This window comes from Coenobita brevimanus, chromosome 60, assembly GCF_032717465.1.
Source record: "Coenobita brevimanus isolate Jiangsu-jjx chromosome 60, ASM3271746v2, whole genome shotgun sequence".
Classification (NCBI taxonomy): Eukaryota; Metazoa; Arthropoda; class Malacostraca; order Decapoda; family Coenobitidae; genus Coenobita; species Coenobita brevimanus.
Window position 1 is genome coordinate 19,081,111 of NC_137013.1, and position 24,507 is coordinate 19,105,617.

Below are 24,507 nucleotides of genomic sequence, written 5' to 3' on the forward strand. Positions count from 1 at the left end.
GTCTGGGTACTCGGTCAACCTCCAACACGTCTGATAGGATGCAGATTCTCTTGGTGCCTGTCAGCAATAAGTTTGCAACTTTGGTGGAAACTACTGATGGAGAAGACACCTCAGTTAGTACCTCCAAGAATATGCCCAAGAATACCTCTGTGATTCCATCCGAACTTGTACAGGCTGAGGTACATAGCCCTAAACGGTCCTCCAACAAACGCATTCGTGAGTCCACTGAGTCATTGACAGATGTTCCCCCAACTAAAGCCTCCCATGCTGATCAGGGTGGCCACTCTGATGGTGCTATTGTATCGGGCATAGATACTGATGTCCCGGTCATTGATACCGAGTTGGATGGTTTCGCTGTGGCCTCAGACATGAAGGTACCCTCGCTAAAGCAAGGGGATAAGCCCTCCCCTGCTTGTCAGGACCCCAGCCCTGAGGGATGCACGAGTGGTTGCAGTCCCTCTGATGGCACAGCATGCTCTGATCTGACTGAGGCAGCTTGCGGTCCCTCCAACAAGTCAGGTGAGTAGGTCACTTCTTCCTCTGTGGTACCGGTTGTTTCTCCTCCAGTTAACTCAGACAATTCTGCCCTCTCCCCTCCACGTTTGGAGGCCAGGACCCTAATCCCTCCTGCTCGACCTCTAAGCTCACTGGGGGCCCCGGGCAGGGTCCAGAGTAGCACCTCCCCCCCTGTTGGGCTCCATGCTGCTGCCCGTGACAAACCCATTAGTGGACGTACCTGCATACCAAAGAAGACTGTCCCCCTTTCAGCACGAGTGCCAGTCTCCCTCTCTGGAGGCTCGTCAGGGCCCCCACATTCCCGCAAAAATTTTGACACTGGGAAGTCCAATTCTCGGATTATTCCACCTCAAAGGAAGACTGTTGTAAAACTTTCCTCTTCCACGTCCTCACGTTTGCCTACGGATGTTCGACATAAAGCACGGGTTCCTGGTGCTGGACAGTCTCTTACCAAGAGCCTTCCTTAGCATCATTCCAAACTCGCTCGCATGTCAGGAGGTGTACAGTCACGCACTTAATCATTTTCCCCTCCACTATGGGTTCTATCATCCAGTGGAATTGTCGGGGTTTACGTGCTAACTATGAGGAACTGTGTCATCTAGTTTCTCAATTTACTCCGCTATGCATGTGTATCCAGGAGACCATGGTTGGTGATACTGCTCCTACTGGTCCTTCTGGCTACAATGCTTTTTATTCTGATCCTGTGCTGGGCCAAGGTCGTCATGGAGGTGCTGCTATCTTCCTTCGCCAGGATATTCCATTTAGTCATCTGGATATTTCCAGTCCCTTGCAGGCAGTTGCTGTCCGGATGTTTTTAAGGTAGGCAGTATACAGTTTGCAGTCTTTATCTACCTCCTAGTGCAACTGTTGAAAGGGCGGATCTGGAACGCCTTATTCATGGCCTTCCTTCTCCCTTTCTGTTACTAGGCGATATGAATGGTCACCATCCACTATGGGGAAACAGTGAGGCCAATCCTCGGGGTGTTATGCTGGCCTCTTTAGTGGAAGATGAGGAGTTAGGCATTTTAAACTCCAATATAATGACTTATTTCCATAGCCAGACAGGAACTTTTACTGCCATTGATTTGTCCTTATGTTCAGCTGATGCTCTTTTAGATTTTAACTGGGATGTGTTGCCAGACCTGTATGGCAGCGACCATTTTCCGTTACTCTTAACTGCTAGTGCAGGTGGACCTCAGCCACGTCTTCCTCGTTGGCTTCTGGATAAGGCTGACTGGCCATATTTCAGGGAATTAAGTTCCATTTCCCTTTCTGTCAATGAGTTTGGCTGTCTTACGGAGGCTGTGTCATATTTCAATACCGTGCTGCACTCAGCAGCCCTATTATCTATTCGAAAAACAAAGGGTCAGTTTCCTAAACGTCCAGTTCCTTGGTGGAACTCGGAGTGTAGTTCCGCAGTGAGAGCCAAACGAATCGCCTTCTCACGACTTCGTCATCATCGTGGGGATCCTCAGTATTTGGTGGCGTATCAGAGGGCACGAGCTCATATGAGGCGGGTCTTAAAGGAGGCTAGGCGTTCGTCCTGGAAGGGTTATGTTTCCTCCATCAATTCGAGGACTTCCATCACCCAGGTGTGCAACCGGGTAAAGAAAATTTCAGGTAAATTTACTGTTCCATCCCCTCCTGTTTTATCTGCACCAGGTGGAAATGTGGCTGATCCATTTGCTGTTGCAGAATTGCTTGCTGACCATTTTGCCAGTGTGTCAAAGAAGGATGCAGATACACCTTTGGCTTGCCGCCGTCGGCGCCTAGAATCTCGTGGTCTCAGTTTTGCCTCTGCTGGGGGAGAGCCTTACAATGTTCCATTTTCAATTTTTGAACTCCAGTCAGCCCTGTCGCAGTGCCATGATTCCTCTCCTGGTTTTGATGATATTCCTTATGCCTTTTTACGCCACCTGTCTGATGTGTCCCTGTTGTTTTTGGTTTCACTGTTTAATAAGATCTGGTGTTCTGGGGAGTTTCCGGCTTGTTGGGGTGTTGCTGTAGTTATCCCCATCCCCAAACCAGGTAAGGATCACCTACAGGCGACGAATTATCGGCCTATTTCTTTGACGTCTTGTATATGTAAAGTTTTGGAAAAGATGGTCAATGTTAGGCTTGTGTGGTTTTTAGAGAGAGGTGACTTCTTATCCCCTGCCCAGTATGGTTTTCGAAAAATGCGATCTACCTCTGATGCATTACTGTCCTTGGAATCTTCTGTCTGTGAGGCTTTTTCCACTAACCAACACCAGGTCACGGTTTTCTTTGATCTGGAAAAGGCATATGACACTGCATGGCGTAATGGTATTTTACTCTCTCTTCATGAGTTTGGTCTTCGTGGGCGCTTACCTGTTTTTATTCAACAGTTTTTATCTAACCGAATTTTAAGGGTGCGACTGGGAGGAGTGCTTTCTTATGCCCGTGCACTAGAAGATGGAGTACCACAGGGGAGTATCCTTAGTGTTACTCTGTTCGCTGTAGCCATTAACAGCGTCATCAGTGTACTTCCTGATGGTGTACGAGGATCACTATATGTTGATGACCTCTCGATTTCCTTCACTGCGTCTAGAATGTCTCTGATAGAGAGGAAGTTGCAGCTGGCTCTCAATAGAATTTCTGACTGGGGAGAAGCACGCGGTTTCCATTTTTCTGCAGCAAAGATAGTGGCTATACATTTTTGTCGTCTTCGAGGAGTCCACCCAGACCCTGACTTGTATCTCTATGGTAGAAGAATATCCTGTGTGGAAGAGACGCGGTTTCTGGGTCTTCTGTTTGATAGAAGATTAACCTGGGTTCCTCATATTCGTTCTGTTAAGGTGGCTTGTCTTAAAGCTTTGAGTCTTTTGAGGGTTTTAGCTCATACCTCTTGGGGTGCTGACCATCAGACCCTCCTCCTCTTCCATAGGTCTCTTATTCTTCCTAAAGTTGAATATGGGTGTGAGATCTACTCCTCTGCAACAGATGCCCGCCTACGGTTGTTAAATTCTGTGCATCATGCTGGTGTTCGTCTGGCAACCGGGGCATTCAGATCATCCCCAATTCCAAGTTTGCTGGTAGATGCTGGTGTACTCCCCTTGGACTTGCGGCGCCAGTTGCTAATGATGAGGTGTTGGTATCGTCTTCACCTCATTCCAGACTCAATTTCTTGTGCCATTGTCTCACAGGATTCCCGATCTTCTGTTTTTGAGACCCGTCCCAATTTCCCAAAGCCATTTGGTTACAGGGTCCGGTCTGTTATGCTAGCCCTCTCTCTCCCGAGACTGGCAATTTGTCCACATCGGATCCAAAGGGTGGGTCCTTGGTTACTCCCTCGCGTGACATTCTGTAGGTCCGTTGATGAAAAAAAGGGCTCGCTTCCCTCTCAGGTGTCCCTCTCTCTCTTTTTAGAACATACCTCCATTCATGAGGGTTCTGTCCCCGTCTATACTGACGGGTCTAAGACTGATTCTGGAGTAGGATTTGGTGTTGTCTTCCCTTCATTTAGTAGGGGCGGTAGGCATCCTGGCGTTACTTCAGTGTATACAGCAGAACTGACTGCAATTTTGTATGCTCTTAAAATCATTTTTACTCTCCACTAATCCGTTTTTGTGATTTATAGTGACTCACGTAGTGCTTTGTCTGCACTGGAGTCTTTTAATGCATCCCATCCATTGGTTTTATCAATTTTAGAGTGGCTTTTTCTTCTTGGCCGCCATGGCAGCCGTGTAGACTTCTGTTGGGTTCCTGCACATGTTGATGTGGTGGGCAATGAGAGGCCAGATACTTTAGCTAAAGCTGCGTCTTCTCAACAGCCCCCAGCTGACTACTCACTACCTGTTTCTGATGTAACACCTTACTTGCGGTATGCAATTCGTACGTGTTGGCAGAGACACTGGGATGGTGTGTCTCAAAATAAACTAAAAGAAATCTTTCAGGGAGTGGTTGTGCCAAGGGTTCTTCCCTCTATGTCTCGGCGACTGGAGGTGGCTCTTGCTAGGCTTCGCATTGGGCATTCTCGGCTTACACATGGGTTCCTCATGTGTGGTGAAACTCAACCATACTGTGATGACTGCCTCGTTCCCCTTACTGTCCGTCACTTGCTGGTCGAGTGTCCGAGTCTGGGGGACCTGCGTCAGAGGTTCCTTCATAGGCATGGGGGAGCAGATGATGCCTACTGTTTATCCTCGATGCTTGGTGAGGCCTCTAACGATTTTACTGATGTTTTTAGTTTTCTTCAGGAGGCGGGCCTCCTTCCACTTTTATAAGTATTTATTTTATAAATTATTCTTTTATTATTTTTAGTGTTTTATTCCTACTAACAGATATTAACTTTATTTTGAATAGACACTTTATTTTGCAGTGCCTTCTACTTTGTCGTCCGGCGGCATATGACCCTGGCAGTTGCGCCGCCAGATTGTAATTATTTTCAATCAATCAATCAATCAATCAGTGTACAGCTACACGTTATCCAGAAGTATACCCTCTTAAGAATATTTCTGCTAAATCCATAGTTAGATGTTTGCTCCATTTGTTCACATCTGTAGGGATTCCAAAAGAAATTCAGTGTGATCAGGGTACTAACTTTGCAAGTGACCTGTTTCAGGAGGTTGTTAAGGGACTTGGGATTACTCAGCAGTGGTCATCGGCTTACCATCCGCAATCCCAGGGATGTCTCGAACGATTTCACCAAACATTCAAATCCATGATTAAGAAATACTGCTTTGAAACTGGGTCAGACTATTTGCTGTAAGGGAATGCCCGCAAGAATCACTGGGATACTCCCCTTATTGCTTTATGGCAGGCAGATACGGGGCCCTCTCAAGGTATTAACAGAGCAATGGTTTGCAGACAGATCATCTCATTCAAAGCGTACAGTATACCAGTACATGGACAACCTTAAATCTAAATTAGGTGAAGTAAGAAAAGTAGTGCTGGCTGATCTTTCGGCTAGTCAGCAGAAAATGAAATTCCGCTATGATGCCACAACCAAAGTCCGTGGCTTTAGTCCTGGGGAAAAAGTCTGTTGTTCCTCCCAATACCTGGAAACCCTCTTAAGAGTCAGTTTACAGGAATCTACATTGTTTCCCATAAAGTGTTTGTAAATATGTTGTTCAAACTCCAGACAGACGTAAGAACACTCAGTTGGTTCATATTAATTTAATGATGCCATATGTTTGCAGGGAACTACAGGAGGACTGGACCAATGGTCAACCTGTTTCTTGTGTGGTACCTGAAGGGGATTTTTCTGGCATGTCTGCAGAATGTTGTGTAGACGATGGAGAAGCTTCAGACATTCCGTCTCCTTGTAATCCTTTTAATCGTGAAATTTGGTCTAACATAGAGAGTCATCTAAGTTACTTGCCAGAGTCTAATAAACTTGGTGTTTTTTCAATCATACATGATTATAGCAGTGTAGTTGCTGATATTCCTGGTTATGGTAGCCATACATTACATGGTGTTAAATTGCTTGGCTCTGATGTACGCCCAATTAGGCAACCTGATTATAGAGTAAGTCCTGAGAAGAGGGCAATTGTGAAGAAAGAGGTAGACTACCTACTGGAACATGGTTTGGCTGAACCAACTCTCCTTGGGCTTCACCTTGTTTGTTAATTCGAAAACCTGATGGAAGCAGTAGAGTTAATGATGTAACCGTTCCAGATTCCTACCCCCTTCCATTAACTGATGACTTGATTGATGCTGTGGGCCAATCTCAGTACATATCTATGATAGATCTACAAAAGGGTTATTATCAAATTGGACTGACTGATGAAGCCAAACTTATTTCGGCATTTATAACCCTTTTTGGTTTGTTTCAGTACAATGTTATGCCATTTGGCATGTCTAATGCCGCAGCAACCTTTCAAAGGGCAATCAACTATACCAGCTAGTGATTAGAAGGTGTGTCCTCTTATTTAGATGACTTACTTGTCGTTGCAGACAACTGGGAAAACCATGTAACCCGACTTCGATCGTTGTTGTAATGTCTAGGGGAGTCTGGCTTCACAATCAACCTTGCTAGGTCTACATTCGGCAGTGTCACCGTGACCTATCTGGGCCATGTCGTTGAACAAAGAAGAACTCGGCCCAAGCAAGCTAACATTGAAGCCATCTTAAATACCCAACCCCTACTACAAGGAAGTCACTCATGAGGTTTCTGTGCATGGCTGGGTTCTACAGACGGTTTTGTAGCAACTTCTCTGCCATCGCGGCACCTCTTACAGACCTGACAAGTTCTAAACGCCCCTATCGGTGGACTTCTGCTTGTGATGCGGCCTTTCACCAGCTGAAACTGCTCCTGTCCTCCAAACTAGTTCTTTGCACTCCTAACTATTCCCGTCCTTTCACTTTACATATAGGTGCAAGTGGAAGTGGGGTAGGAGCAGTTCTTCTCCAAAAGAATGCGGGTGATGGGGTGTTGCATCCAGTCTCGTACTTCTCAGGTAAGCTCAAAAGGCATCAACAACATTATTCAACTGCGGAGAAGGAGACTCTTTCCTTAATCCTAGCTCTGCGAAATTTTGACTGTTACCTACCCGGGCATAGTCACCCTGCGACAGTCTACACCGATCACAACCCTCTGATTTTTATTCGGCGGATGCGTAACCAGAACCAGCGAATTCTCAAATGGGCACTTCTGATTCAGCAATATCCCCTAGTGGTGAAACATATCAGAGGGTTGGACAACTTAGTTGCTGATGTCCTTTCTAGAGCTCTACGGACATCGGCCAGCAGTAGTCCTATCTGTACTACGGAGGACTTAGAGGGGGAGGTGTAACGGCTGTTGTTGTCCTCCATGCTATTTATTTGGTTTTAATCTTGTGAAATAATTCAGGTGCCTCACAGCTGTTTGAAACAGTTCAGAAGAAGCCTGATCAACTTTTCGAGTGCTTCAAATCTGGTTTTCTGAAGGGATCCAAAGCTTCATTAATACGTCTTTGAAGCTACAGCTTGGGACATAAATTTGCCGGGAAACCTGGCGGGGGCAGTTGATCAGTGATGTCTGGACTGCCCTTACTCTACTATGCTATTCAGCTGTGATTACCCTGAAGTACCACTTGTATTGTGTATGGAGAGACTGGGACTGATTCTGTGCTGCTTATCTCGTGTGAGATTCCGTCTGGACCACCATACGGATATGTATATGATGTGAATACTGATCATGAAGACAGGTTAACTTCATTCAGTGGTGTGAAACTTTGATTTGTTCCGCTTTTGTTCTGTACAACTTTTGGGGATATTTCATGGGATGGTTTTGTGTAATATGTAAAGTTATGTAATATTTTTGTAAATTAAAACTTAGATATTTTTTTGTGTTTACTTAACTGGAAAAGCTATATAGATCCGCAAGGGAATCTTTCATACCTGGAAAATAAGTACAATGATTGGAGTGATCTGCTTTTGCGGTATTGTAGTTCCGTATTCCTAGACCAAAGAGACAGCTTAATAATTACTACCAACTACAAACCGTAAAATGAGGGCCTGTCCGGGATTTTCTTGCTGATCTAGTGAGTAATACACCACTGGTGTATAGTTTGCCTGTGTGCATGAGGTGTGTATAATTATTGCAGGTTGATCAGGATTGTGCAACTGTTTATCTTAACCTTGCTTAAATGGTTTACTACAGCCTACTTTATCGTGTGTATTCTGATCGGTATTCCCGTTAGGTGATTAAGCAGTTTGCCTCCTGGTTAGCTTGAGGTAATGGAAATGGATCTTTTCAGGGTGAACCATACAGTCGGGACCCATTTGTTGTTTACGCCCTGGCAGGCGGCGTCATATCGGTACTATTATGCAGAGGGAGAAACCGGATCTACCTAGTGAGTTAACCAGTACCGCACCCTTGCTGTTTAAGTGAGCTACCCGGATCTACTTACTGAGTTAAACTAATGCCGTATCCCTGCATACACTTAGTATACCAAACTCTTTTCTGAATTTAAACTTAATCCGGATTATGCCGTGTTAGTTTAAAGCCTACCATTCATTATCTACCTTTATAATGTTCATAGGTAGACCATAATTACTGCAGACGTGTTTGTGGGAAAGTGAAGGGATTATATGGATCCATACCCATTTTCTTTCATTACTCATAATCTATCTATCTATCTATCTATAGCCCGACGCCCTAATCCCGCAAAGGGTGGCCGCAGACAAAACGCCTCCAAGTCACTCTGTCACCCACCATTTGACTCCCCTCCCCCCAACTCACCCCCCCCTCCCTCATATACCTCTCAACTCCATCCCTCCACCTCATCCTCGGTCTACCCCTCCCTCTCCCTCCCTCCACCTCACCTACATACACCCTCTTAGTCAGTCTTTCATTCTCCATCCTCTCCACATGTCCAAACCACCTCAGTGTATTTCTCCTAATCTTTTCAACCACATCCACATCTACCCCACAACGTTCCTTCACTTCTTCATTCGTCAACCTGTCCCTCCATGTCACTCCACATGCTCCTCTCAAATAACTCATTTCCACTGCTCTCACTCTTGACTTGTTCCCCTCTTGCAAGGTCCACGCCTCGCTTCCATACGTCAGGGTAGGGATCACAATACCATCATGCAGTGACTTCTTAACTTCCATACTCACCTCCCTATTTCTCATCACTGCTTTCAGTGTGCCAACAACCTTCCTTCCCTGCTGTACCCTTTCACGTACTTCATCCCCCAAAGTTCCATCCTTACTCATCACACTACCCAAGTACTTGAATGCACTCACATTCTCCATATCCTCACCATCCAACCTCACTGCACACTCTGTGACTTCATTCCTCTCAAACACCATAACTTTACTTTTGTTTACATTAACTTTCAGCTTCCTCCTCCTACACACTGTCCCAAATTCATTCACCAAACCTTGCAACTCCCATTCATCTTCACTCATAAACCGCAGGAATTATCGTTGTGCTGTAAACTTGGTTGGATTAAGTGACTCAAAGTGCTGAGGGTTTGATCTCGCTGTCAATAGTCTGCTTCAATAATTCATGTTTACCTGACCAAGTTTATTTAACCTGGTAAAATTATTTTGCCATTAGTCCTAGAGAACCAAGGCAAACATTAACTTTGATTACCTGCAATAAATAGGATATGGTGTCCATATGGATCTGAACTTGGTGTAGAAAAATGGTAACTTTCTCTCAAGAGTAACTTTAACGTGGATTAAGATGGAATCATTTAATGTCAGAGATTTCAATGAAAATCGTTCTCTTGATAAATTAACTAGACTAGTAATTAAAAACTACTGGCGTTTCATAGCTCAGTATTTTGAAATCTCTTATCCCAGCTCTGCCACTAAACAAGTGCTAAAGAATACTGTTGTGGAAGCCTTAGTCACCAAAAATGCTTTTGCCTCCAGAAGACATTGACACTCTAACACCTATGACTTCATGTAACTTGAGAGTAGAAGACAAAGATCTGAATGACACTAACGGCGAAGTAAGCTCTGATTACGATAACCATGCTGCTGGATTAAAATCCCCAGTCGATGATTCGTGGTCAGCAGAAAGACTTGAGTTCGAGAGAGAGAAACTATTACTCATGAAAGAGACAAAAGAGAGGGAACTGGCTTTGAGAGAGAGAGAGAGAGAGAGAGAGAGAGAGAGAGAGAGAGAGAGAGAGAGAGAGAGAGAGAGAGTACTCATGAAAGAGACAAAAGAGAGGGAACTGGCTTTGAGAGAGAGAGAGACAGACAGACAGACAGAAACTAAAACATGAGTTGGAGGTTGCCAAGTTTAAACTTGAACAACAAAAAGAATCTAAGAATGAAGCTACAGTTAAACCATTCAACTTGGCTAAAACTATGTCCCTTATTCCCCAGTTCAATGAGGAAGACCCTGATAACTTTTTCGGTACCTTTGAAAAGACTGCTGACCATTTACAATGGCCCCGCTCTGAGTGGACTTGGCTTCTACAACCAAAGCTAACCGGTAAGGCTGCTATAACTTTTTCTCATTTAGATTGCATCAGTGATTTTGACCTAGTCAAACGGTCGATCCTTGACGCCTATGCAATTACACCTGATGGATATCGCCAGAAATTTAGATCCCTCAGTAAATCTACCCAGAGCACTTACCTGGAATTTGCCACAGAGAAGCGAAGGTTGTTTAATAAGTGGTTGGATGTAACCGAAACTAAGACCTTTTCTCAAGTGAAGAATCTGTTTGTATTTGAAGAGTTTAAGCGAAAGTTGCCCTTTGACAAGCTGACACATATTGAAGAAAGGGGTGAAAAAGATTGAACTAAAGCAGCACAGATTGCAGACTCATTTGCACTTCTTAAAAGGTCACAGCTGAGTGGTGAAAGTGGGAGCAGGTCAAATTTTTTAAAGTCCTCCTCTAGACAAAGCCCTGGTTCTAGCGTGGATAACGCCAGCAAATATATGCAACCAGTCTCTTGTAGCTATTGCAAACAATCAGGTCACAGTATAGATTGTTGTAAGGATCCAAAGTGTAAGAAATCCAGTGTAAATCAGAAATCAAGTTTAAATCAACTGTTTGCAAAACCATCAGTGAGCTCCTCTAGTGTAAAATCTGGGAAACCTATTACCAGTCTGATCCATCCAGGCTTTCAGGATGATCCTTTCAAAGATTTTAAATTTAAGGGTGCAGTTTCACTGGATGTCAATGGTAAATTCTATCCAATTAATCTTCTTAGGGATACAGGAGCTGCTGAAAGCATTTTGTATGAGCCCTGTCCACCAGGCATCAAGAAGTATATGGGAAAGAAATTGCTCCTTAAGGATCTGTCTTCTTACCTACCTAGATATTCCTTAAATGTGATTTTTTGTCGGAAGAAGTGACTGTGGGAGTTACAGAGAAACCTCTTCCTGTGGAAGGAGTTGGCTTAATCCTTGGGAACGATTTGGCTGGAAAGGTAGTTTGCCCAGACTTGCATTTGGTTAACACTCCCCTGTCGTCTAGTCCCACCTCTGAGATAGATGAGGAGCATCCACATATCTTTCCCCTTTGTGTAGTCACCCGTTCTCAGAATCACAAAGACAGTTCTGTGCAAACTCCAAGTGCTCTTCCTCTTGATAGCCTTATCTCGCAAAAGATAACTAAAGATAATCTAATTAAAGCTCAGGATTGTGATGTCTCACTAGCAAAGTGCAGACATACAGCCGGGGATAGGTTCTTGGGTCAGAAGGTGAATTGTTTTTATTATCAGGATGGACTCCTGATGAGAATGTATCGTCCTCCAGAGTTTACTGATTGGACAGCTGGGCAGAAGTGCACCAGGTTGTTATACCTTGTTCTGTTCGTCATTCCCTACTGGAGTTAGCCCATGATGGTTTAGCGGGGCATCTTGAAATTGAGAAGACCTATAAAAAACTTTTGCAGCATTACTGTTGGCCAGGGATGAAGAAGGATGTCAGTAATTTTGTAAAATCCTGTCATGTCTGGCAGATCGTAGGCAAGCCAAAGGAAACCATTCCCCCATCTCCTTTACAACCTATCACTGTAATTTCGGAGCCATTCGAGAGAATAGTAATCGACTGTGTGGGACCATTACCAAAAACAAAAAATTGTAATCAGTATCTTCTCACGGTGATGTGTACAGCTACACGTTATCCAGAAGTATACCCTCTTAAGAATATTTCTGCTAAATCCATAGTTAGATGTTTGCTCCACTTGTTCACATCTGTAGGGATTCCAAAAGAAATTCAGTGTGATCAGGGTACTAACTTTACAAGTGACCTGTTTCAGGAGGTTGTTAAGGGACTGGGGATTACTCAGCAGTGGTCATCGGCTTACCACCCTCATTCCCAGGGATGTCTCGAACGATTTCACCAAACATTCAAATCCATGATTAAGAAATACTGCTTTTAAACTGGGTCAGACTGGGATAAAAGTATAAACTTTTTACTATATGCTCTAAGGGAATGCCCGCAAGAATCACTGGGATACTCCCTTACGAGTTGCTTTATGGCAGGCAGAAACGGGGCCCTCTCATGGTATTAACAGAGGAATGGTTTGCAGACAGATCATCTCATCCATAGCGTACAGTATCCCAGTACATGTACAACCTTAAATCTAAATAAGGTGAAGTAAGAAAAGTAGCGGTGGCTGATCTTTCGGCTAGTCAGCAGAAAATGAAATCCCGCTTTGATGCCACAACCAAAGTCCGTGGCATTAGTCCTAGGAAAAAAGTCCTGTTGTTCCTCCCAATACCTGGAAACCCTCTTAAGAGTCAGTTTACAGGACCCTACATTGTTTCCCATAAAGTGTCTGTAATTATGTTGTTCAAACTTCAGACAGACGTAAGAACACTCAATTGGTTCATATTAACTTAATGAAGCCAAATGTTTGCAGGGAACTACAGGACTGGACCAATGGTCAACCTGTTTCTTGTGTGGTACCTGAAGGGGATTCTTCTGGCATGTCTGCAGAATGTTGTGTAGACGATGGAGAAGCTGCAGACATTCCGTCTCCTTGTAATCCTCTTAATCATGAAATTTGGTCTAACATAGAGAGTCATCTAAGTTACTTGTCAGAGTCTAATAAACTTGATGTTATTTCAATCTTACATGATTATAGCAGTGTAGTTGCTGATATTCCTGGTTATGGTAGCCATACATTACATGATGTTAAATTGCTTGGCTCTGATGTACGCCCAATTAGGCAACCTGCTAATAGAGTAAGTCCTGAGATAGGGGCAATTGTGAAAAAAGAGGTAGACTTCCTACTGGAACATGGTTTGGCTGAACCAACTCTCCTTGGGCTTCACCTTGTTTGTTAATTCCAAAACCTGATGGAAGCAGTAGATTTTGCACGGACTATAGGAGAGTTAATGATGTAACCATTCCAGATTCCTACCCCTTTCCATTAACTGATGACTTGATTGATGCTGAGGGCCAATCTCAGTACATATCTAAGATAGATCTACAAAAGGGTTATTATCAAATTGGACTGACTGATGAAGCCAAACTTATTTCGGCAGTTATAACCCCTTTTGGTTTGTTTCAGTACAATGTTATGCCATGTGGCATGTCTAATGCCCCAGGAACCCTTCAAAGGGCAATCAACTATACCATCCAGGGATTAGAAGGTGTGTCCTCTTATTTAGCTGACTTACTTGTCGTTACAGACAACTGGGAAGACCATGTAACGCGACTTCGATCATTGTTCTCATGTCTAGGGGAGTCTGGCTTCACAATCAACCTTGCTAAGTCTACATTCGGCAGTGCCATCGTGACCTATTTTTTTTTTTTTTTTTTTCATAATAATCATGGCGGCGCAACTGCCAGGGTCATATGCCGCCGTATAACAAAGAAGTAAAAAGCAAAAAACTAAAAATAGAGGATAAGCCACACAATAAAAAAAGGAGAAATTCTAAATATCTTTAAGAAGTCCTGCCTCCATCACAAAGGAGAGGGTTGCCCCTCCCAAGGCACAGGCATCCTCCCCAAGCACGGAGGAAGGATGATACACACCTCCATCCATTTGGTGGTCAGAGAGGAACCGACGCCGCAAATCCTCAAGACTAGGACACTCCACCAACAGGTGCTGAACAGTCAAGGGAACCAGACAGTCATCACAGAATGGAGGAGGAGCCCTCTCCATTAAAAAACCGTGAGAGAAACGGGTGTGGCCAATGCGGAGGCGGCACAAAGCAGTCTCCCATTGACGAGGGAAGCCCTGGTAACTGAATGAGCCCACCTTCTGGCAAATCGAGCGCAACTTATTGGCACCCACAGCATGCCAATGCTCCTGCCAAAAGCACCAAACCCTGAAGGCAATAAAGGAGCGCATATCTGCAGCAGGCAGACGATACAGAGGGGAGTGTGCAAGAGGGGGACGAGCCGCTGCCGCCTTGGCCAGCTGATCAGCTTGTTCATTCCCTGCCACTCCTACATTAGCTGGAACCCAACAGAAATCTACACGACGTCCACGACTCCCTAAAAGGAAAAGCCACTCTGAAATGGATAAAACCAAAGGATGAGAGGGATTAAAAGACTCCATTGCAGAAAGAGCACTTCGTGAGTCACTAAAAACAGTAAAAGCAGTGTGGGGGAGAGTGAAGAGAATCTGAAGGGCAAATAAAATAGCAGTCAGCTCAGCCGTAAAAACAGAAGCAGTCACAGGGAGGCTCCCACCTCGACAGAAGGTGGGAAACACCACACCAAAGACCACACCCGCATCAGACTTAGATCCATCAGTATAAACTGGTATGGAGTCCCCATGAGAAGAGGCATGCTCTAAAAACAGAGAAAATAAAACCTGAGAAGGGAGGGAGGCCTTACTGGATGAGAAGAAACGACAAAATGTCACCCTGGGGAGAAGCCAGTAGCCCACCCTCGGGACACGGTGGGGAGTGATAGGCACAGAAGGAACAGAGAAGCTAGACATAATCGACTGCACCCTGAAACCAAAGGGCTTTGGAAAGGATGACCGAGTGGCAAAAATAGGTGACCGAGAATCTTGAGAGACCTTGAGAAAGGGCACGGAGTCTGGGAGACGAGATAAGCGATACCAACATCTCATCAAAAGGGAAGAGTGGAGCAAGTCTAGAGGAAGGACACCAGCATCAGCCAACAAACTCGAAATCGGGGAAGATCGGAATGCCCCAGTGGCGAGACGAACACCAGCATGATGTATGGAATCTAAAATACGAAGCCGGGCTTCTGAGGCAGAGGAATAAACTTCACATCCATAAGGAAGTTTGGATAAAATCAGAGACTGATGCAAGAGGAGGAGGGTCTTGCGATCAGCTCCCCAGTATGTGTGCGCTAAAACTTTCAAGAGACCCAATGCTCTGAGACACTCAGCTTTTACGTACCTCAAGTGAGGGACCCAAGTCAACCGGCTGTCAAAAATCAGCCCTAAAAACCGGGTTTCCTTTAAGCACGAAATACGACGCCCATCTAAAAAAAGGTTTGGGTCAGGGTGGACTCCACGAATGCGACAAAAATGCATGGCAACGGTCTTCTTGAAGGAAAATCGAAAACCTCGTTCATCAGCCCATCTAGAGACACGGTTGAGAGCCATCTGCATCCTCCTTTCTGCCATTGACATCCGTGAGGCAGTGACAGAGATTGATAAATCGTCAACATAGAGAGAGCCACGAACACCATCAGGGAGCACAGAAATAACGCTGTTAATTGCCACTGCGAAATGGGTAACACTTAGTATGCTCCCTTGTGGCACACCATCCTCAAGGGGACGTGCAGTAGACAGCTCACTCCCTACTCGGAGCCGAATAAAACGATTAGATAAAAACTCCCGGATAAAAGTGGGGAGTTGCCCACGGAGACCAAACTCATAAAGAGATTGCAATATACCATGACGCCAGGAAGTGTCGTACGCCTTCTCCAAATCAAAGAACACTGTGATATGATGCTGGTTAGTTGCAAAAGCCTGGCAGATGGAAGATTCTAAAGAAAGGAGAGCATCTGTGGTCGACCGCATCTACCGAAACCCACACTGGACTGGAGACAAGTAACCACCCTTCTCTAAGTACCACATGAGCCGACTATTCACCATCTTTTCGAGGACCTTACAAAGGCAAGATGTCAGCGAGATAAGGCGATAATTAGTGGCCTGCAAGTGATCCTTACCCGGCTTAGGGATGGGGAGAACCACAGCAACACCCCATGAGGTCGGAAACCCACCATTGCACCAAATTCTGTTATACAGTGACAACAGAAAATGAAGGGCTGCATCAGGCAAGTTGTGTAAGAAGGCATATGGGACATCATCCAAGCCTGGAGACGAGTCACGACACTGCGACAATGCCATCTGAAGTTCAGAAGCAGAAAAAGCAACATTATACGACTCCTCCGCAGTAGATGGAAAACTAATGCCCAAAGATTCCAGGTGCCGTCGGCGGCGTGCCGACGGGGATGAGGTGTCCTTCCTAGAGACATTAGCAAAATGAGCTGCAAATATCTCGGCAACAGACGAAGAATGAGCCACCACCACACCTGCATGAGATAAAACAGGAGGAGAGGGAACAGGAAATTTCCCTGAAATCTTCCTCAAAGGTTCCAAACTTTTGTGAGAGGAGTCTGTGAAGAAATTGAAGAAACAAATGATGCCCAAGACTTCCTCCTAGCCTCCTTCATAACCCGCCGGGCATGAGCTCAGGCTCTCCTATATGCCGCAAAGTAACCAGGGTCACCTCGGTGACGACGAAGTCGGGAGAAAGCAGCACGTTTAGCCCTAACAGCAGAAGCAGACTCATCAGTCCACCAGGGATCTGGACGGCAAGGAAAGTGACCAGCTGTTCTCGGAATACTCTGCAGTGCCGCCGAGTGTAGTAAGTCTGTGAAATACTCAACAGCAGCATCAGTGCTGACAAAATCCTCCACACATCGGTTCGGGGAACACAGCTCCTCAAAAACCGGCCAGACTGCCCTATCCAAGCGCCAGCGGGGAAGACGACGCCGAGGCGCACTCTGTGTCGATCTTAATAAAATAGGGAAATGGTCACTGCCATGTAAGTCTGGTAACACAGCTCATGTAAAATTCAGGGCTACCCCTGCAGAGCAAAGAGACAAATCAATAGAAGTAAAAATACCCGTTTGACTATGGAAGTAAGTAACTTCACCAGAATTTAAAATGTACAGGTCCACATCCTCCACAATGGAGGCTAACATAGTACCTCTAGCATCAGCTGTGGAGCCACCCCACACGGGATGATGACTGATCATGTCACCCAGCAAGAAATAGGGTGAGGGAAGTGCACGAATAAGATTTTCAAGATCAACCCTCTCAATAGTGGCACTAGGAGGGAGGTACAAAGAGCACACAGTATAACGACGGGGAAGGAAAATCTGGAGAGCAACAGCCTGCAGTGGAGTGTTAAGATTCACAGCAGTGAAAGGTATGTCACTGCGTACTAGAATAGCCACACCCCCACCATGACCTTGTCCAGGAAGAGGATCTGAATAAAAAACCTGGTAACCAGGTGGGCTGGGAGGCACAGCATCACCAACCATTGTCTCTTGTAGGCAAACACACACAGGTGAATACTCAGCCAGAAGCCAACGGAGTTCCTCCCAGTTGGCTCGTAAACCACGGCAGTTCCATTGAATAATATTAGCCATTAAAACTACGGAAATAAAAGGGGGCAGGGGAGAGGGACAAACAGAAAACCATAAAAAAATACTAAAAATATTAAAATGGAGGAACTATATACACAAAAGAAAGGGTCACTTAGTGGAAACCACTGAGCGACCCTGGGAGACAATCTTCTTGGGAATGTGGATACGCCCAGTAAGGGGCTTGCCACGGGCAGCAGCATGGCTAGAACGAGGGCCTGGGGTCTGTGAAGTGTTGGGAGACTTCACAGACACCCGTCACTGCCCAGCAGGAGAGGAAGAGTTACTCCGAACCCTGCCCGGGGCCCCCAGTGAACCAAGAGGTCGAGCAGGAGGGATTGGGGCCCTGGCCTCCAAACGTGGAGGGGGCAGGACAGGATCCTCAGAGGTAACCGGAGGAGGAACATCCGATTCCCCGGAGGAAGAGGTGCCAGACTGACCTGACACCCCAGAAGCCCCCGAAGACCCAGAAGCAGGGTCCGAGGGTTGTTGCACAGATGGACTAACTACAGAGGATGTGGACTCCACGACCGACACCTTGCTTGGAGGATCTTCAAGACTCAAAGACTCTGAGGAACCACGATGATGCTTAGCAAATGAAGAATGTGCACCATGACTACTAGGGGATACCATAGATGTAGAGGCCGAGTCTTGAACTGTAGCGGCAACCGTTGCAAGTACGGGAGATTGTTGCACTGGCATGGTATCAACAGATGAAGGCATAGGAGCTGACACAACAGGAGGAACTCGAATCTGCTGCTGGACAGGACGATGAGGACGGCTATGACCCGACAAAACTGACGCATAAGACACTCCGTTACGGAAAACAAATGACATGGCTCTACTCCTGGCCTCAGAAAAGCTTATTTTATCACGATTACGGATGAGAAGGATCTCCTTCTCCAAGCAAAACCGGGCACAGTCTTTAGATGAAGCAGGATGTGCCTCGCCACAGTGCAAACAACAAACAGGTCCAGGACAGTCCTGTCCTGCATGAGTGGATTCTCCACAACTGACACACACCACTGGGAGGCCCTGTTGCAAACGACGACAGACTCGCCCAACATGCCCGTACATCTGACAGTGGTAGCAACGTCGTGGGTTTGGTACAAAAGGTTTGACCCTAAGGGACAACCAAGCCACCTTTATGGATGAAGGTAGAACATTACAGTCTAATGTCAGCAACAAGGATGGAGTTGGGGTAAGTACACCATCAACCTTCTTCCGAAACCTCTCCACTTTAACCACCCTGTGGACCTGGAGTTCTTCAAGGAGCTTCTCTTCACTGTAGCGGAGTAAGTCTTTTGAGAAAACAACACCTCGACTCTGATTGAAAAAAGCATGAGGGACACAAGTAAATAGCGCATCCGGGTCCTTACACTGGGCAGCCAGCCGGGAACCCTCTTCAGGGGATGTAACCTCCACTAGTAGGCTACCATCCCCCTGAGGTGAAATCTTTGGCTCTCTCCCACAGATTGACATAATGCGCCGATGAACCATAAAAATATCTAAATTCCCAATAGGCTGACCATCCAAAGTACGAATGGTGTAGTACCTTGGGAAATCAACCCTCTCATAGACACCTGGGAGGACCTCACGGGCAAGTCCACAAGATGTTGTTGTCTGTTGCCGGCTCTTCTTCTTTGTAGTGGCCACTGACCGCCAACCACTGGAACCAGGCAGGTATGGTTCCAAGGTGGCACTGTGGGCCTCACTAGCCAGAGGCACATGAGGCGCACAGGAGGGAGACTCTGAAGGATGGTCAGGGACAGAACCAGGGTCGTCAGCTGAAGAAATTTTTTTTGTGGCCATATTAGAAAAAAACTACCTTCATTCCCCCACCCCTCCACCCACCATGGAGCCCAACAAGGGGAGGCCATATGCCAGGGAAAGCACCACTGGCGACCCCAGAGGCAGTGGGAAAGTATACGCAGGTAACCACCAAGGGACCCTGACAAGGGTGACTCCAGGACGATAGGGGCCACCTGGTCCCCCAATGCCCGCTTGACCCTAAAGCCACTAGGTGACTAGCCTGGATGGCTAGCCAGTGACCAGCTGATTGACCTGGTGGGGCCCAACCAGGCCACCCGTCTAGCCAGAATAAAGGACCAAAGAGGTGTATTGCTAGCTGCGGGGCGCACCATGCAGCATCACTCAACCTCCAGGACTCCCGTCTCCCAGCATTACGGGACGCCACGCACGGCAAACACGTGGGGAGGCAACAGTCCCGCCCTAGATGGCAAATGGGCAGGGACTGACATCACCAGTAGGCCTCCTCTACCAGTGATGTAGGGGGTGCTTGGTCCACGACACTGACAAATGCCGAACCCTACAAAGGTAGGCATGCCTCCAAAGTAGGTGGCACTGCCAGCCACGCTTCAAGCCCCGCCACCACGTCAAGATGACCCCCTTCAGCGGGGCCACCGTGACCTATCTGGGCCATGTCTTTCGACAAAGAAGAACTCGGCCCAAGGAAGCCAACATTGAAGCCATCTTAGAATGCCCAACCGAGGTGTAACGGCTGTTGTTGTCCTCCATGCTATTTATTTGATTTTAATCTTATGAAATAATTCAGATGCCTCACAGCTGTGTGAAACAGTTCAGAAGAAGCCTGATCAACTTTTCGAGTGCTTCAAATCTGGTTTTCTGAAGGGATCCAAAGCTTCATTAATACGTCTTTGAAGCTACACTTGGGACATAAATTTGCCGGGAAACCTGGCGGGGGCAGTTGATCAGTGATGTCTGGACTGCCCTTACTCTACTTTGCTCCTCAGCTGTGATTACCCTGAAGTACCACTTGTATTGTGTATGGAGAGACTGACTGATTCTATGCTGCTTATCTCGTGTGAGATTCCGTCTGGACCACCATACGGATATTTATATGATGTGAACACTGATCATGTAGACAGGTTAACTTCATTCAGTGGTGTGAAACTTTGATTTGTTCCGCTTTTGTTCTGTACAACTTTTGGGGATATTTAATGGGTTGGTTTTGTGTAATATGTAAAGTTATGTAATATTTTTGCAAATTAAAACTTAGATATTCTATTTTTGTTTACATAACTGGAAAAGTTATTTAGATCCGCAAGGAAATCTTTCATACCTGCGAAATAAGTACAATGATTGGAGTGAACTGCTTTTGCGGTATTGTAGTTCCGTATCCCTAGACCAAAGAGACAGCTTAATAATTACTACCAACTACAAACCGTAAAATGAGGGCCTGTCCGGGATTTTCTTGCTGCTCTAGTGAGTAATACACCACTGGGGTATAGTTTGCCTGTGTGCATGAGGTGTGTATAATTATTGCAGGTTGATTAGGTTTTTGCAACTGTTTATCTTAACCTTGCTTAAATGGTTTACTACAGCCTACTTTATCGTGTGTATTCTGATCGGTATTCCCGTTAGGTGATTAAGCAGTTTGCCTCCTGGTTAGCTTGAGGTAATGGGAATGGATCTTTTCAGGGTGAACCATACAGTCGGGACCCATTTATTGTTTACGCCCTGGCAGGCGGCGTCATATCGGTACTATTATGCAGAGGGAGAAACCGGACCTACCTAGTGAGTTAACCAGTATCGTACCTTTGCTGTTTAAGTGAGCTACTTGGATCTACTTAATGAGTTAAACTAATGCCGTATCCCTGCATACATTTAGGCAGTATACCAAATTCTTTCCTGAATTTAAACTTAATCAGGATTATCCCGTGTTAGTTTAAAGTCTACCATTCATTATCTACCTTTGTGATGTTCATAGGTAGACCATAATTACTGCAGTCGTGTTTGTGTGAAAGTGAAGGGATTATATGGATCCATACCCATTTTCTTTCATTACTCATAAACCGCAGGAATTATCGTTGTGCTGTAAACTTGGTTGGATTAAGCGACTGAAAGTGCTGAGGGTTTGATCTCGCTGTCAATAGTCTGCTTCAATAATTCATGTTTACCTGACCAAGTTCACTTCACCTGATAAAATTATTTTGCCATTAGTCATAGAGAACCAATTTAAACATTAACTTTGATTTCCTGCAATAAATAGCCTATGGTGTCCATATGGAACTGAACTTGGTGCAGGTCGAATGGTAACTTTCTCTCAAGAGTAACTTTGATGTGGATTAAGATGGAATCATTTAATGTCAGAGATTTCTGTGAAAATCCTTCTCTTGATAAATTAACTAGATTAGTAACTACAGACAACTGGCGTTTCATAGCTTAGTATTTTGAAAAACTCTTATCCCAGCTCTGCCACTAAAGAAGTGCTAAAGAATACTGTTGTGGAAGCCTTAGTCACCAAAAATGCTTTTGCCTCCAGAAGCCATTGACACTCTAACACCTATGACTTCATGTAACTTGAGAGTAGAAGACAAAGATCGTAATGACACTAACGGCGAAGTAAGCTCTGATTACGATAACCATGCTGCTGGAATAAAATCCCCAGTCGATGATTCGTGGTCAGCAGAAAGACTTGAGTTCGAGAGAGAGAAAGTATTACTCATGAAAGAGACAAAAGAGAGGGAACTGGCTTTAGGAGAGAGAGAGAGAGAGAGAGAGAGAGAGAGAGAGAGAGAGAGAGAGAGAGAGAGAGAGAGAGAGAGAGAGAGAGAGAGAAAGAGAGTGAGTTAGAAACTGAGAAACTAAAACATGAGTTGGAGGTGTCCAAGTTTAAACTTGAACAACAAAAAGAATCTAAGAATGAAGCTACAGTTAAACCATTCAACTTGGCTAAACCTATGTCCCTTGTTCCCCAGTTCAATGAGGAGGACCCTGATAACTTTTTCGGTACCTTTGAAAAGACTGCTGATCATTTACAATGGCCCCGCTCTGAGTGGACTTGGCTTCTGCAACCAAAGCTAACCGGTGAGGCTGCTATAACTTTTTCTAAATTAGATTGCATCAGTGATTATGACCTAGTCAAACGGTCGATCCTTGACGCCTATGCAATTACACCTGATGGATATCGCCAGAAATTTAGATCCCTCACTAAATCTACCCAGAGCACTTACCTGGAATTTGCCATAGAGAAGCGAAGGTTGTTTAATAAGTTGTTGGATACAACCGAAACTAAGACCTTTTCTCATGTGAAGAATCTGATTGTAATTGAAGAGTTTAAGCGAAAGTTGCCCTTTGACAAGCTGACACATATTGAAGAAAGGGGTGAAAAAGATTAAACTAAAGCAGCACAGATTGCAGACTCATTTGCACTTCTAAGGTCACAGCTGAGTGGTGAAAGTGGGGGCAGGTCAAATTTTGTAAAGTCCTCCTCTAGTCAAAGCCCTGGTTCTAGTGGGGGTAATGCCAGAAAATATATGCAACCAGTCTCTTGTAGGTACTGCAAAAAATCAGGTCACAGTATAGATTGTTGTAAGGATCCAAAGTGTAAGAAATCCAGTGTAAATCAGAACTCAAGTTTAAATCAACTGTTTGCAAAACCATCAGTGAGCTCCTCTAGCGTAAAATCTGGGAAACCTGTTACCAGTCTGATCCATCCAGGTTCTGAGGATGATCCTTTCAAGGATTTTAAATTTAAGGGTGCAGTTTCACTGGATGTCAATGGTAAATTCTATCCAATTAATCTTCTTATGGATACAGGAGCTGCTCAAAGCATTTAATATGAGCCCTGTCTACCAGGCATCAAGAAGTATATGAGAAAGATCTTGCTCCTTAAAGATCTGTCTTCTTACCGACCTAGATATTCCTTAAATGTGATTTTTTGTCGGAAGAAGTGACTGTGGAGTTACAGAGAAACCTCTTCCTGTGGAAGGAGTTGGCTTAATCCTTGGGAACGATTTGGCTAGAAAGGTAGTTTGGCCAGACTTACATTTGGTTATCACTTCCCTGTCGTCTAGTCCCACCTCTGAGGTGGATGAGGAACATCCAGATATCTTTCCCCTTTTCTGCAGTCACCCGTTTTCAGAATCACAAAGACAGTTCTGTGCAAACTCCAAGTGCTCTTCCTCTTGATAGCCTGATCTCGCAAAAGATAAAGATAATCTAATTAAAGCTTAGGATTGTTATGTTTCACAAGCAAAGTGCAGACATATAGCCGGGGATAGCTTCTTGGGTCAAAAGGTGCCTTGTTTTTATTATCAGGATGGACTCCTGTTGAGAATGTATCGTCCTCCAGAGCTTACTGATTTGGACAGCTGGGCAGAAGTGCACAAGGTTATTATACCTTGTTCTGTTCGTTATTCCCTAATGGAGTTAGCCCATGATGGTTTAGCAGGGCATCTTGGTATTCAGAAGACCTATAAAAGACTTCTGCAGCATTACTTTTGGCCAGGGATGAAGAATGATGTCAGTAATTTTGTAAAATCCTGTCATGTCTGGCAGATCGTAGGCAAGCCAAACCAAACCATTCCCCCATCTCCTTTACAACCTATCACTGTAGATTCGGAACCATTCGAGAGAATAGTAATCGACTGTGTGGGACCCTTACCAAAAACAAAAAAGGGTAATCAGTATCTTCTCACGGTGATGTGTACAGCTACACGTTATCCAGAAGTATACCCTCTTAAGAATATTTCTGCCAAATCCATAGTAAGATGTTTGCTCCACTTGTTCACATATGTAGGGATTCCAAAAGAAATTCAGTGTGATCAGGGTACTAACTTCGCAAGTAACCTGTTTCAGGAGGTTGTTAAGGGACTGGGGATTACTCGGCAGTGGTCATCAGCTTACCACCCGCAATCCCAGAGATGTCTCGAACGATTTCACCAAACATTGAAATCCATGATTAAGAAATACTGCTTTGAAACTGGGTCAGACTGGGATGAAAGTATAAACTTTTTACTATTTGCTCTAAGGGAATGCCCGCAAGAATCACTGGGATACTCCCCTTACGAGTTGCTTTATGGCAGGCAGATACGGGGCCCTCTCAAGGTATCAACAGAGCAATGGTTTGCAGACAGATCATCTCATCCAAAGCGTACAGTATTCCAGTACATGGACAACCTTAAATCTAAATTAGGTGAAGTAAGAAA